The sequence below is a fragment of the Meleagris gallopavo genome, chromosome 2 (assembly GCF_000146605.3).
Source record: "Meleagris gallopavo isolate NT-WF06-2002-E0010 breed Aviagen turkey brand Nicholas breeding stock chromosome 2, Turkey_5.1, whole genome shotgun sequence".
NCBI lineage: Eukaryota > Metazoa > Chordata > Aves > Galliformes > Phasianidae > Meleagris > Meleagris gallopavo.
In genome coordinates this window covers 22,527,866-22,540,353 of record NC_015012.2, presented here as the reverse complement: position 1 = coordinate 22,540,353, position 12,488 = coordinate 22,527,866, and the positions used below count along the sequence as shown (strand labels likewise).

General features: G+C 37.7%; 1 long non-coding RNA gene across 2 annotated transcripts; it reads right to left on the bottom strand.

The window, feature by feature from the left end:
* Window positions 1-205: 205 nt before the first annotated feature.
* Window positions 206-6,056, bottom strand: LOC104909584. Of its 2 annotated transcripts, none has more exons than XR_792430.3 (3): window positions 5,951-6,056; window positions 3,928-4,047; window positions 206-1,719 (listed from the first exon to the last, which is right to left on the bottom strand). It is a non-coding gene; the product is annotated as an uncharacterized LOC104909584 (long non-coding RNA). The 2 variants fall into 2 exon arrangements; XR_792431.3 differs by having other exon boundaries at window positions 206-1,696.
* Window positions 6,057-12,488: the final 6,432 nt, after the last annotated feature.

The window sequence follows — 12,488 nt, the reverse complement described above, 5'->3', positions numbered from 1 at the left end:
CCAGATTCCGATGGCTGCCACAGAAGTGACATAAGGGTGATTGCATCTGCTTTCATGCAAAATTTCAAATCGAGGTTCTACATTTTAAAATATAATCAGATTTAGGCAGCACTTTGATTGATTTGCAGAATCATTCTACTAAATTAATTAATGCAAATTAATTTTACTAAAAAAAAAAATCTCTTTTCAGGATCATTTTGCCTGTTAACAAATGTTATTTTTAACACAACACCTGGGTAGAAATCTTTGCTAGAAATGGGTTATTTTTTGAAAAAATTTGCTTTGTTCTGTTGGAAACAGAAGGGACAAGGACTCTTATCTCCTTCAGTGTGTCCTTTCACAGTGGGGCTCTGTTCACTGTTGGTCATCTTTTGTTTTGACTACATCCAGCCCTCCGATTAAGTATGGCATCTGTATGAAGTTTGTCATGCTGTAATATAGAGCTAAGATAGCCAATCCCAAAAGAAATATATGAAATGAGCTGACTTTTACACTTTTGACATTTATTCTTTCTCACATGCTTGCTTTCATCTAAAATAAGTAATTTGAATAAAAGTGCATGGTGTTCTTGTGGGCCTTTTGAGTGTACGGAGAAAAAGGTGACTTTCTGAATTTTAACTTAAGAGAGCAGATATTTTTGTTTCCTTTTTGGAAGTAAATCCTTTAATGACCTGGAAACTGTTGGACAGGTGAAATAACCCATCGGAATGGTCTGTGAGGTTCATCATTATGATGGCCAAAACAGAAAATTATGGCAAACCCAGCGTATCTGTAAAAAATGTGGAAAGTTCCAGATTTTCCATAACAACTTTCTCCTTATGATCAAGTCATACAAAGCAAATGCTCTTTAAAATAATTTTTTTCTCCGGTATTCTCTTTAGCTGGTCATCATCAATTATTGCCCTCTTTTCCTTTATTTATCTGAATTCATTCAAGGTGGTTTCTTTCTAGACTATCTGAATCCATACTTTCTCCTCAGGAGAAACAACTTTTCATAGCTTGCTACTCAAGTTTTGGCAAAAGGTAAAATTGCAGTCATGTGAACAGTTTTGTACTTTTTTCCCTTCCATTTTATTCAAGTTAAGTGCTTCCTGCTGTAGGACACTTGCAGAGATTACTTAACAGCAAATGGTGGATCAGCTAATCTGAACATAGAGATACCATACACGAGGCAAAAGTTTTTGTAAACAGATGATATTTGGTTAGTACTGTGTGGTACGTAACAGATAAGAAGTCAAAACAGACATTAAGGAAATTTCAGCAACACTCAAACTCAACCAACTGGAATAGTGACTGCAGCAAGCAGCCAAGTTCAAGGCAAAGGAGAAAGATAAACAATGACCTGGTGGTGATGAGTGAACTTCAGTGAAGATAGTGTGATGCCTATTTACAATAATATGCCATTAAAGAGAGTTTAAGTAAGAAAGGAAACAAACTTTAAAAGTAAGACTGCTATGAAATTTTGAAATACTCCTCTTTAAATGCCCCATTTCTCTTCCTGGATTTTCTCAGCTTCCATTGTAGGTGATGGTAATGATTGCAAAATACCAGAAGAGCAAGAAATCCTTATCTTCTATACAGCATTGTTGTGTTCTTCTTCTCCTTATGTTACTTCCAATACGAGAGAAGCCAGTTCCCCTTCTGAAAGCATTGACAGAAATTTCTTTTCTCCCATTCCTTCCAATATGAATCGTCTCTGAACATAAAAAGAATTAAGTTCTAGGGGAGAGAGGATAGAGGAAGAAATGAAAATGCACATTTGGAAAATTCTTCCTAGTTTTCACGAGGTTATTCTTAAAAAAAGACAAAGTAATGAAAGATAAAAGAGTGAGAATGTGATGTGGACTTGAAGCAAGCAATATTCAGACTCATTCCTTCATGGAATTTCCAGGTGGATGTTGAAGCTCTGCATGATACAGAAAATATCTGCAAGTGATTTGATACCTAAGTATGCAGAATTGTATTTTAATCCACTCAGTGATGTATGGATGAGAACACCTGGTCAACATCTGGAAAAACTTACAGCAGGAGGGGGTCCAGTGCATTATTTCAAATAGTTTTTGCCTATTACTTTTCCCCAGAAATTGTTTCCTGTGTGTGCTTCATTTTAAAGTGCAGGAAAACAACAATTCGCTTTCCAGATCTCTATTTTGGCAGTTCAGAAAGAGATAAAAGATGTACGGGTGTAGATGAATAAGAGCCATCTCTGATTTTTCCCTTCAGAATTTCATAACTGCTTAGTAAGTCACAATGACATGAGTTGATAAGATGGCATGAATGAAGGATACCGGCACTAACAAAACCAAGGCAACTGTCCCATTAGGATTAGATGAGGTTGTGTTAGGAGTGTATCAATGTGTCTTACTTACGACAAAGCAATAAATAGCTACGAAGTATACAGACTTATGTTCAAATAGAAGTAATATATGAGAGTTTGGGAAAGCCATTTTTAACGTGGCCAGTGAGATTTTTTAAAGATACTAAGTTTCCTGTTGCAAGGAAGCAGAGAGGAAATTAATCTCTCCAAGCAGTATTCAGGAAAGCTTGCTTCTGGTGATACTGCTGCCTCTGAACCAGGAGCTGCTGAAGCAGTGGAAGGGCAGGATGGTGAAAAATGTATGTGAAAAGGCACAAGAGAGAAAAGCTCTTTTTTTAGTGTTGAGATTTTCAAGGCTATCCATTCTTCAGCTGACCAAATTGGGTAAAGACAAGCACAGAACTTTGTCCAAAAAAAAAAACAGACTAAGACACAGAGGTGGCTTTTGTATTGGCAGTACATGGGTTGTAAGAACAAAAATACTGTTGTATGATAATACTTTTTTCAATTATATCAGATCTCTGAAGCCCTCCTTTTGTAATTGACTGGCAAGAACATCTCTGCCCCAAATCTTCCCACTGCTCTGATGTGAGTGATAAGTGACCCACTTCTAACAGACGTATCTTTCATTCAGTTTTTAGGGATCCCCCTCATTTTAAGTAGAGCAATCTGTCTTTAATAACATTATTACACAGAGAAGTAGTGGGAACAAAATGATTTTTGTTTTGTGGCCACAGTAACATGACACAAGCCCTGAGGTTACTGCCGCCTACACTTTCTCCAGTGGCTTTTTTTGTTATTGTTATGAAGCTATATCTTTGTTATCATCAGAATGTTCTTGAATTAATTTTTTCTCACAGTGTTGCATATTATGGAATTTAAGACACATTTTGGGAATTACTTCAGCACATGTAGAAAATCTTCTGACAGCTTTGCCATATTCAAGTTGAACACATTGCCAATGTTAGAAAGAAAAAGAGTGAAAGAAGAGAGAATTCAGTGCACGTTTGCAAACCAAACACAATCTATGCATGTTTACAGAGTGTAAAACAAAATTCTATCTATTTTACTAGGCCATATTTACAAGTCCCCAGGCACTTTGTTTTCTCCTGGGAGTTTGGAGATAGTCTTCAAATGATCCTTGGCTTTACAAGGCATTAAAATAAATTTGGAGCTAAAACAGGCAGATTCTTGGCAGAGGTTTTCTTTCTCTCTGCCTTACACAACTATCAGTGCAAACCAGGTCCAATGTCTTTGGCTGCGAAAAAGAAAGAGCCTATAAAAATAGTACCACAGTCTTTTGTGCAGGGTGTGTGGCCATAGTCATGTTACAAGAATGACATGAGTACTATTGTAATAAGCTCTCTATACAAAGAATCTACTGAAATCGAATGATGGATTTTTAGGAGTAAGCATTTATATCAAGACTGGTCTATATGTAGCACTAGCTTTGAAAATGAAAGATCAACCTTTTCTAACAACTTCTGAAATGTTACAGTGAAATTCCTTTTTTGTGTGTGTATGAACAGGTTCTGATAGAAGATAGATTGCTCCTTTTCAGTTATAGGGTAATAGCAGAGATGTTTCCTGGAAACTAAGCATTCTCCAACCTGTAGGTGGCTGAACTTCCATGTTTCAGGTTTGGCAGGCACATCCTTATAGCCACACCCTTGACAGTCTTCTTTCCCAAGGGCCTGCTGCAATGAGATGGTGCAAGGCTGAGTTGCATCCTTACAAAAAGCAACGAGAAAAGAAGTGAGAAATAAGAGGTCTCATAGATCTTGTCTCATTCTTGGTAAATAAATTGCAGCTGCTTATTTATCTTCAGGGCGTTCTTTGGCTGGCAGCAGTTTGAGTAAAGAACTTGCTCTTCCATGATTAATCAAGCTCTATAAACCATGCATTTAAAAGTCAGGTGATTAACGCTTATTTTATAGCAGCAGGCATATAAGGAAAAACAGAAATTGCGCAAAAAGTTTAACTTTAGAATGACTGTGCAGGGATAATGAAGAATCAGAAAATGGCCCAGCAGAACCTACAACCACCAGTAGTGAAAAACACAGTTTATTTTCTATCACAAAGATATCCTGAAACAAGAAATATTGCCTCCTGAAATAACAATTTGTTATAGTAGAGTAGAAGTTACACACACATTTCAAGAAATGTCTCAGTGGTTTGCGCCGCAAATTATTTGCCAGGGTGAGTAATAAAATATTATGCTACTTCTCAACATGTCTGAATATTTTTTGACCTTTCTGAACGCTCTCCTTAATTCCTCTTAGAAGCATCTTATTTTTACTCAATATGAATTTTTTTTTTATGCAACATAGTTCCTTGTAGCACAAGAAATTTATTTTAAAGAATAATTAATGAAATTGAACATTTCAATTTTCCTAAACAGCAAAAGGCAACACTCAAATGCACTTGAACATGTGCAGGATCAGATAGTGAGTAATTTCTGCAGTTTTACTTATCCTGGGCTGGATACTGCTATACCAAGGCAGGAAGATAATGTGAATTAGACACTTCTCATCCTCATCCTGAGGACAGACACACCAAATCTTTCCTAAAACACATGACATTCACGTATCTGGGTTTTGGCCATGCTAGCTTGATCATGAAGTCTAGAATGGTTTTCCCCTTTCAAGGACTATTACCAGCTTCCTTTTGAGAATGAGACTTCACAGAAGAACATCAACCTAACCCACAGATGTGTTTTGTGTAACTTACAATCATGGAATCACGGAATGTTTTATGTTGGAAGGGAAGTTACAGATCATCTAGTTCCAGCCCACTTGCCATGAGTAGGGTCACCTATCCCTAGGCTACCTAAAGTCTCATTCAATCTGGCCTTGAACACTTCCAGGGCTTGGACATACAAAGTGCCTCATCACACTCACAGTGAAGAATTTCTTCCTAATCTAAGTCTCCCCTCTCTTAGTTTACAGCCTGCACCCTGATAAAGAATCCTTTCCTGTCTTTCTTGTAGGTCTACTTGTAGATACTGAAAGGCCTTTATAAGGTCTCCCCAGAGTCTCCTCCACACTTAACCCCAACTCTCTCAGCAACTGAGGAAGGTCTGATAAAATTATTCATGAGATCTTGCTCTCAAGGCATTGTACCAAATTTATCTTAATCCACAACTCTGCCATAAAGATCCTGGTAGGACCAATAACATTTGTTTGACCAAATGCATGATTATCAGAGAAAAAGATTCAGAATTTGTTACTTCTTGAAATAAACCAAGAATTTTTCCTCCTTACTAAAAAACAATCAAACAAACCAACCAAAACACAGAACAAAACAACAACACTGAAGTTCTTTGAGATGGAGCTTTCAAGAGTTTTTTTTTCTTTTTCTTTTTTTTCTTCAGATTTTCTTCTATTGACTCATTTGAAGGCAGTGTTTCAGTTAGTTTGAATGTACTGAGTACTTGCATAGTTATGAGCCAAATGCCAAGATGTTTTAAAGACTGACAGCAATTAGAGAGAAAATTAGAGACTGCAAAAAAGCATTACGCTTCTTCAGCCTTTTGCATGAGTATATAATCAATGAATATACAGATGGTATAATATATCCAGAAGCTCAGCTAAAGTAATTGTTATACTACAGTAAGAAAAGAAAGACACTCACCCTATCCTAGGTTTGCAAAATAGACTCCAGTAGAGCAGATCTCCAGAGAGATCCTTCCCCACTGGCAGTCAGCTCTTAAATGGGTCTAGGAGAGGAGGAGCCAGGCTCCACCCCTTCCTGCAGCACAGGTGAATTGCCTTCACCTGTGCTCCTGTGGCTGACTCATTGCTTGCCTCAGGTGATCAATCAGAGGTTCAGGCCGTGATTCAGCAGCCCCATACACATGCGGTACAACAAATTTAGAATGGCAAATACATGTAGAGACTATTTATTTAAAAGCTTACAGTGAATAATAAATAGAAAAATCATGATTTACTTAAAGAAAAGAGGCAAAATAGGGAGATAAATTGCCACTCAGTATCTACTTGTACACTGTGCTATCTATTCAGTGGAAATTGTTTCTATCTGCAGTAAGCATTAGGTATAATTAGAAACTAATCTCTTGAGATCGTCTGAGTTCTGGCTTATTAAAAAAAAAACAGAGATGTTTTTGGCACCTGCAGGTGTTCTCAGTGCAGAAGAATCCTATCCTGATTAGTCTCTGCCCTGGTACCAGATGCCTTTCATCAAACCAGCAATATTCTTAAAGAAATTACATGTTCTGAGGGCCAATCAACAAGTTCACAAAGATAAGCGTGTGTGAAATAAGTTGTGTGGTGCTAGATTCATAGTGGTCAACTGCCTAAAGTCTGCAGGATTAACACAATGTGTTATTGTGAAAAAGGTGAGCAAGACGCTCTTTGCACAATTGTCCAGAGCAAAAGCAGTTGCTCTAGCTGCTAAAATCCTATATTTTGATTTAGGCTCAGATTTTCTGGAGAAAAAAATGGTGTGCACCCCATCCCACAATTGATTCTACAGATCTAAAAAAATCTAAAAGTGTCCTGGAAAATGTTGTCTATCTCATTAAGGATGCAAAATTGATTAAGGAGCTACTGGGATTGTTATTCCTCACCTCTGCTGAGATCAAGTTGGCATTTCAGCAGCCTCACATCCAGCTGGGTGCCTACTGCTTTACCTGGAGAAAGGCTGCACCTAGTCAATGGCTCCTTAAATATTAATATATACAAATGTTGCAAAATGCAAAGGGAAAAAATGCAACACGCTCAAAACAACCTTTTTAAATTTTCAACTCAATGGTCATTCATTCAGAAAACAGTTGATTTGTGTGCTTGCTGCATTCCCTTTCTGTAGTGGTTTGTGCACCAAGGGACCGAGCGCAGTCCCAGAAGTAAAGGGATGCACACACTTATAGTTGTTCTAACAGAATGGGTACAACTGGGAAAATAGCAAGAGAGAAGTAAGAGGGAATGAAAAGCCAGGAAAATATATACTAGTGCTAACCATTCACTCTCTTCTACCTGGCCTGATTGTGAAACTACAGTACTAAAAAAAAGATACTATGAAACATTTAAAAATGAAAGTTACAAAGTGATTCTGTTTACAATTCTTAACTTAGCAAAATAACTTTTTCTGCATTTTCACGGGCTTTTGTTTTTTAAAGGAGGTATTACTGAAATATATTAGGAAAAAAAAGGACCCCTTATGTTGTATTTTTCTTGCTAATATGGACCTTTTCCAATGCTGTTCAAGTCAATGGAAGGAGTATCTCAGTAACATGCCTGGTCTGGACCCACAGGAAAATACAAAAAGAGCTGGCAAGGTGACAGAGGAACTGTGCTTAATAAGGTCATTTGTAATGTCTCCAGAATGTTAACAGCTGTGTAGTATATCTGTTGCAGAATTAAATCTATAAACCAGGCACTGTAAATCATAGAATCATAGAATCATTAAGGTTGGAAAAGATCTTTAAGATCATCCAGTCCGACTGCCAGCCTATCACCACCATACCAAAGAACTATGTCTCTGAGTGCAATGGCTACGTGTTTCTTGAACACCTCCGGGGACGGTGACTTCACCACCTCCCCAGGCAGCCTGTTCAGTGCCTTCCCACTCTTTCTGAGAAGTATTTCTTAATATCCAACCTGAAATAAGTACTCTGTTATGCCATTTTGGCAAGATCTTTTTTGAATTTCTGGATTTGATAATTGGTAACACTTATCATGATTGTGCTTTATTTAAAAAAAAAAAAGCCAGAACATTTAAACTGTGAATTTGTATATAACATATATTTTGGCCATCAATTGAAACCTCAGTGTTTTCTTGTGAAGTGCTGAAATGCAGCAGTTGGTCTCTGATAAGATCCAGCTTTCTTGACTGTTCTTTTTCCTTGACTAAGCCTTCAGGCAGCTTCTGTTGAAAATAAAGCTTTGTTACCATTTCCACTGTGAGTAGAGCTCGCTAATTACTGAGGAGGCATAGTACGAATTGTCTAGAAAATGAAAATCAAAAGTGAATATTTTTATCATGTTGACAGTCTGCTTCTGAAAACGTAGCCTTTTGTGAAGAGGAGGTACTTCATAAAAATAAGCACATACACCACGAACTATCGTTGCCAGCATTTAATAAATGATGCAGTTTAAGTGTGGAACACATGTTTTGTTGAATGATTTTCCTTTAGGACTGACTAAACAATGCTATTTCTTATGAACTTTCAATAAAAAATCCCCAAAGGGTTAAAACTTTTGATTGATTGCTATCCTTTCTTTCTGCTTTCCCTGCAGAGTATGCTTCAGAATTCAGGATTTTATTCCCTAAGAAAGTAATGGGGAAAAAAGCTTTTTTGTTACAAGTGTTTTGTAGCACAAGTATTCACACAAAATAAGTATCAACCGAAAGAACTGGGAAATTTTACCCAAAACTTTGCTGAGAGGTAAGCAATAGTAATCAACTAGCACATTATCTGAAAAGTAAATTATGCATCCAGGCAGACTAGCTATGCGAAAATGAGTGGCAGAAGATGTCAAGATTTTTTTCTTTATGACCTTCATTGGTATGCGTTGATATTTTTGGCACTCGCCCCAAGCCCCAAGTGTATACAGTTGAACAAGGGGAAAAGGCAGCAGATTTTATTGATTCATAATATGGCTTGCTGTAATGTTCTGAGAGAAAACAAAGGACTTATTTTAGCCATGAGGTACTGTAATATATATTTAACTGATATAAATTATAAGGTTGTCTCTCCTTAAGAGTATAAAATATAAGGTTTCTTCAGAGAGATCTTGAAGTAAAAAATGATTAAAGCACTTACCAAAGTAGACAAATTCTTCAAACAAACTCAGTTATTAAAAGAACACAAATTTCTGCATGAATTATTTGCTCCTGCTCAGTTTTACCGAATGCTGCTAACCACTCCTAACTCTAGATGAAGGGTGAGTTTATACTGAAGACAGCACCATGGCACATGATGTATTGCAGCATGGATCAAGTAACTTGACTCAGTTTTTCTCTTTGCTGCCAGTTCCAGCCGAACATCTTAAGAATGTGAAATATCATTTTCTCTGAAATTTGGATTTCTTTTCAGTTTCATTCAGTGTGGGGTTTGTATAGAGCCAAATAACTTCCACAGATCCCTGTCTGTCTCTGTCTCTGAAATATATCTATTGATGTCCTTGAGCACCAGCAGAGCACAATGCAACAAATGCACGGAACTGTCACAGTGCATGATGAAGTTAGTTGTATATGGGCAGCCCAGTGTGGCAGATCTATTTTTGACATTGATCAGAATGTAAAATCCTTGTCAGAAGGAAGTTATAGCAATATTTCAGGGTTTAAACATTTCTCTACCATGCCTCCAGAGAAACAGGCAGCAAATGCGGAAGGCTGAAGTTGGCACTGCTGTATAGTATCCAGGATCTCTGCATTTCAGGGACTTGCTATGTACGGGGGATCAATGGATTGCTCTGGGGCAGGCTTAGAGTAACAGACTACACAGGACAAATTGAGTGTGGGTGCCAACATACTGAATTGTTGATAGCCGTCTCCAGTATTTCTTAGGAAAAACTAATTTGTCACATGCACTATTAATTTGGGGACTGGATTTGGTATGCGATCAAAGTGAAAGAACTCCTAACACAGTCAATTGAAAATAAATCCCAAAGTTATACACACAGCACGAGGCACTGTAGAATTTGCCAAACAAGCTATCTAAAATGTAGCTTAAAAGGATCGTGAATATCTCGGGTGAATTCTGGCTCACTGAAAAGAGTGGAATTTTTGCCATTGATCTGAAGAAGGCTAGAATTTCTCTCTCATTATAGTACCTCCCCTGCATCTTTTCATTTTATTAGCCATTCTGCTTGCTGTTTGCACGCATTTTTGTTTTACATGAAAAGATTATATTATGTCAGAATATTATATTTCACAGTTGGCAGGACCGCCCCCTGTCCTGCAACTGAAGTTGTAGTTGCCTGGGGGGAAGCAGTATGTGGCTGATGGCCAGCAGTACTGAGGAGCAGTTACAAAGGAAGTGGAGTAGCTATGGAGCAGAGAGGAAAAGGGGGCCCTGCCTTGCATTCTTCTCAGCGGGAGTCGGGGAGAAGCTGCAGCCATCTGTGCTCGTAAATGCTGCCTTTATCTGTTTTGCAATGGTAAAGCTGGCTGACGCTGTGGTCATTCAGGCTCCTTTTATGCAGTTGATACCAGCATGAGCTGCAGCCATGTGAATCTTCCTCCAGCCTACTCATGGCGTGTGGTGACTGTGGAGCTGGAGAGCCTGCAGCTGCTAAAGCTGGGAGATCCTTGGTCTGTGCTGCTTCTGCTGAGGTTGCTTACAGGGATGTTTCACACACAGTAGCTGATACTGCACTGGTAACCAGGGAAACACAAGTAGCTGCACACAAAGCACTACTTCCTTGAACCAAGATCAGCTTTCTAGCTTATGGAAGGACTCCATCTCTTCCTCTGGCAAATCTTCCAACACATCCATTCCAATTTTTATTTCTTTACGAGGGAAAAGTTGCCTCTACTAACAACTCTACTAACTGCTCTGAAAAAGTACACTCCGTATTTGCCGCTTTTGTTAATGGTTTCAAAGAAGCTTTCTAAGACTTTGAATGCGTCAGCTTTCTGGGGCCAGGCTGACCTTTCAAAGGCACTGCCTAGAACGATTTTTTCACCCCCTTGCTCACAGCAGTGGTCCCAACAAAGCTACGGTCCTCTGTGGCATTCCACTGTATCATGTTATATTTGCAGTCCTTCTGGAAAGTTTTTTTCCATATACTTTATCCAGAGTTTAGTCATATATTATCTGTCTGACAACTCAACACCTATAAAAATTTATGAATTTGTATTAAAACCAATACTTGATTATGTCAGTGTTTATGAGGCTTCCCATGAGCCCTATATTCTTCTGTTGAATCTAGCTATAGCCCCTCATAATAATAATAAAACAGACTATATTTCACCATTTCTCTGTTAGTGTAACTCACTGCTAGCAATTACAGTAGCTACCAACTCACACTTCTGTTGATTTTAAGGATTTGCTGCCTCGTAAGGGTCTTTGCTGATCTAAACACATATAGACACGTATTCAGTGGGCCTCCGTAACCATGCTCAAAATAGCTGTGGGAGCATTTTTCAGAGAATGACATTAAGCTCTTCACTCAAATTGTGCACTAACTCATAGGAATGCATAATTGTGGGTTTATGTACTGACAATAAGAAGAAAATCGACAGTATGAGGTCTATTGCATTTGTAAATGCTGCAAGAATAAAGACTGAACAAAAGAAAACACAAATACTATTCCTCTTCCTATAATAACCCTCTTCTTATTTTCATTCCTTACCTCCCTGGCTTATTCTTAAATACTTCATTTGGGCTTGATAGAAAACTGGTGTGGTGCACCAGCTGCAGCCCATAAACTTAAGTAAGATGTGGGTTGGCTTCTGCTTAGGAGAGTGTTTCAGCAACAGTTAATACTTCATAGTTTAACTTTGCTATTGTGTAAGTATTATATTGTTGCTATTGAGTTTGTTAAGTCAAAATAATGTATACAATAAAGTCCTAAAATTGAAGTAAAAACCAAGCAGAAGATGATGTGTTTAAGGAATGGCTGTGAAGTTTTAATACTACCAATGGTAAATTACTACTGCTGTTATTGTAATGGCAGGATGTATAGCATGGCTGCAATATAAGTGTGAATAATATTCATTCTAAGAATGAAAAAAGGTGTTCTGAAAAGTTATTCAGGTAAATAAACTATCATATGTATAAATTTATATCTATTGTATAAAATATCCTAATTTAGGAGACTACTGCAGAGGAAGAACACAGACAGTATCAAATAGTGTATGTGAAACATAGGAGCAGCTTTCTTTTAATTTCCATTTCTTTACTTCCTACAACACCTAGCTATAACATTTCTGTAATACAAGAACTCCACAGGGATAGGTTTTGCTGGTTTGAAGGATGAGCTTGATAGAAACTGGCTCCGCATTTTGTAGCTGCACATAAATTTACAGCTTCTAGCCATGAGTGTGCAGCATATACAAAACTTTTAGCCAGCAGTTATACAGTATTGTAACATACTTAATGAAGAAGTAGATTTATGATGATTCTTGAATATTTTGGCTCCTTCTGTGTCACACTGTGAGGCACACATTTCCAGGCAAAGAACAGATAACTTATGTATCAGTT